Raw genomic sequence first — 3,281 nt, 5'->3', positions numbered from 1 at the left:
TGTCTAGCAATGCAGTTAGGGGTCTACCATTTACCAGGACTGTAACAGTTAGCGAATCAGATGACTCTGGGAAAGGTGCAACCCTAGGCCTTGGAACATAGCACAGGTTTGTAGCTTTGGGCTTTTTAACTGGACAAAAGGGGCGTGTATGGCCTGCCTCACCACAGCTGTGACATATTACCTCTGCTTTGCGACCTGACCAAACCCTTTGGTTAGTCTGATCTACATGTGAAGGTTTTCTATAGCTGGCCTGACCCTGTGTATGGCTACCTGAACCACCCCCTTTCAAAAACCCCTCAGACTTACCCCCTTGGAGTCTACGTTGTCCTGCGTAGCGGTAAAATCCTGGTCCCTTGTGAGCAGACACATAGGCATCCACTAGTTTAGCAGCCATTGCAGCAGTGGTTGGATCACGCTCCTTGACCCAGGCTTTCACTTCTGGATAAAGCACCTTCAAATACTGCTCCAGGACCATTTTCTCCATCATTTCCTCTTCACTGCAGGTGTTATACTGGACCCATTTGCAAAAAGAGTCTTTGAGTCGAGTATACAGTTCTTGGGGGGACTCCTCAGCTGGTGTGTCATAAGAGCGGAATCGTTGACGGTAAGTTTCTCTATTGATTTCATACTTTTTCAGCACTGCAGCTTTCAACAAGCCATAATTCGTTGTATCTACTGGGTTCATTGCCACAAAGGCCCCTCTGGCCTTACCCGTCAACAGTGGGATCAGTCGTATGGCCCACTCTTGCTGTGGCCAGTTGTAGACCCCAGCCAACCTCTCAAAAGTCGTGATGAAATGTTCAATGTCATCAAAGTCTTCAAGTCGTTGCAGCTTAGGCTCTCCTTTTAGTGCCCCAGCGGTTGGTTGATGGCCACCCCTGGCAGCCTCAAGGTCCAACTGAAGTTGTGTGACTTGATGATTCAGCACACTGTATTTCTGTTCCTGTTTTGCAGCTTCCTTTTCTTGTCTTTTATCTCTGTCCATTTGCAGGTGCATGAAACTCTCAAACATCTTGGCCAAGGAGACAAGACTAGACGCAACAGACGTACCAGGGTTTTCTCCTGACTGGGAGCCATCTTCATCTCCTGTCGCCACTTCCTCCTCTTCAACTTCAATCTGCTGCTGTTGGAGCTTTTTGGGAGGCATTCCCCAGCTTGTTTTAACTTCTGACACCACATGTAAGGTAACGTAAGGGCCAATTTTTTTATCCATTAGATTGGGGGGGTAAAATTAGTAGAGTGCAGGACTCTCACCTAGAAGGTTATGTGTTCAATAACCCACGTCAGGAGTATTTTTTTTTTCTCTTCAACAAATTGATGATGGAGCGACTGTTGCACATGCTCACACTAAAGTGTGTGTGTGCGTGTGTGCGTGCGCTCTGGGGTTCCATCCGCATCCATCAACCTGCTGACGCTTATTTGCAATTCCCCTGTGTTGCGAGCATAGGCGGAAATCACGGGTGGGGACAGGTGCATCCCTCTTGCCTCACAGTGGTTTGGTGCAGTCGTCACGACTGCCAGCCAGTGGGGCTGGCATATTGGTATTGGGCTTTGCAGGACTACGCAGAGGGGTGTACCCGTAGTGAGATACCTCACTCATGTTATCAGAGAACCGGGGTTACCTCTGTAACCTAAAGTTTTCAATGTGTCAAATGTTAGAAAAAAAATTTATTTTAAGATAAAAATACTCCAAAATGTGGCTTTAATTATTTAGTTATTTATTTCCTGATTTATTTCTTGGATTTGTTTCTGAGGATGATTAATATCAAATTGTCTGTTTCACATAAGTGTGTGCCATCACTAATTAGTACACAAACTGTTTTCAAAGACTGACCTATTATGCTCACTGGCTGGCAGTCGTCACGACTGCATCAGGAGGAGAGACGTCCTCTCCCTATAAAAGGGATGATGCAGCGTCATAAACTCATTCAAAATAAGCACACCTCTTCCTCGCTTCACGCAAGGAGGGTAGTCCAGTGAGATACCTCACTCATGTTATCAGAGAACCGGGGTTACCTCTGTAACCTAAAGTTCTCATTCAAACATCGCTCAGTATCTCACTATGGGGATATCCTGACTGCCGTATTGCCAGACAAGCTTATCTTGAAGGGGCTGGAAGGCCCTTACTGTTGTAGGTCAAAGAAATGGCCCCAACTATTCAATGAGAAACTCATTGCTTTGTGATAGGCTTGCCAGTATGAGGTGCGGCCCATGACATAAACAGCTTTCCTAAAAATCCAGTGTTCTGTCCACACAGATGCGCAATGCACGCACTGGGCACAACTTATGCAACCGCTCCTGTTTCAAGGAAGAGAAAAGAGGGGGGGGAAAGGACAGCAGGTTAAGGGGAAGACATGCCAAAGTAGCACCACCTGAGAGTCCCCCACAGCAAACGGAATACAGTCAGGGTGCACAGAAAATGTATAAACATCGCTAACCCGCTTAGCAGATGCTAGGGACAACAAAAGAGCTGTCTTAAGCGAGAGCACTTTCAGATCAACCTGATCCAAAGGCTCAAAGTGGGGTTGAGACAGCGCATCCAAAACAGTCATTCAAAAGTCCCATGATGGGGCGAGCTGTTTGGACACTGGTCGCAGACGGCGAGCGCCCTTCATAAAACGGCTGACAAGGGGATGTTGCCTCACAGCCTTACCACCAAAACCCACATGACATGCAGCAATAGCAGCCAAGTACACCTTGACTGTAGAAAAGGCATTGCCCTTATCCAGCAAGTCCTGTAGAAAACTGAGAATCACTGGCACGGAGCACTGGAAAGGCACTTCCTCGTACTTTGAAAACCAGTTCTCAAACACATGCCATTTGGCACCATAGTGACCTAGTAGAAGAAGCCCTAGCATTCTGAATGGTTGCGATGAAATTCCGTGGAAGTCCAACCGCATCCAGATTCAGCCTTTCACGAGCCAGGCCCAGAGTGCCAAGTGCTACAGGTGAGGATGAAATATATCCCCCCATGCCTGTGAAAGCAGGTCCCTGCATAGAGGGAGAGGCTAGGGTTGGCTGTACAGGATCTGGATGATGTCCGCCAACCAATCTTTCCCCAGCCAATGAGGGGCTATCAGATTGAGTGACAATCCCTACTCCCACACTCTGGCCAATGTGGGCGGGATCAGGGCCAGAGGTGGAAATGCACAGAGCAGAACCAGCGGCCACTCGTGTGCCAGCACGCCTATCCCCATTGGGGAATCCCGATCCCTCAGGGAGAAGAACATGGGACATTGAGTGTTCTCCCTCGAGGCATACAAATCTACACACGACCGTAG

General features: G+C 48.0%; 1 pseudogene; it reads right to left on the bottom strand.

The window, feature by feature from the left end:
- Positions 1 to 2,973, bottom strand: part of LOC123978180 — an 18,020-nt pseudogene extending 15,047 nt beyond the window's left edge.
- Positions 2,974 to 3,281: the final 308 nt, after the last annotated feature.

The sequence above is a fragment of the Micropterus dolomieu genome, linkage group LG10 (assembly GCF_021292245.1).
Source record: "Micropterus dolomieu isolate WLL.071019.BEF.003 ecotype Adirondacks linkage group LG10, ASM2129224v1, whole genome shotgun sequence".
NCBI classification, from domain to species: Eukaryota; Metazoa; Chordata; class Actinopteri; order Centrarchiformes; family Centrarchidae; genus Micropterus; species Micropterus dolomieu.
This window is presented reverse-complemented; position numbering and strand designations above follow the sequence as displayed.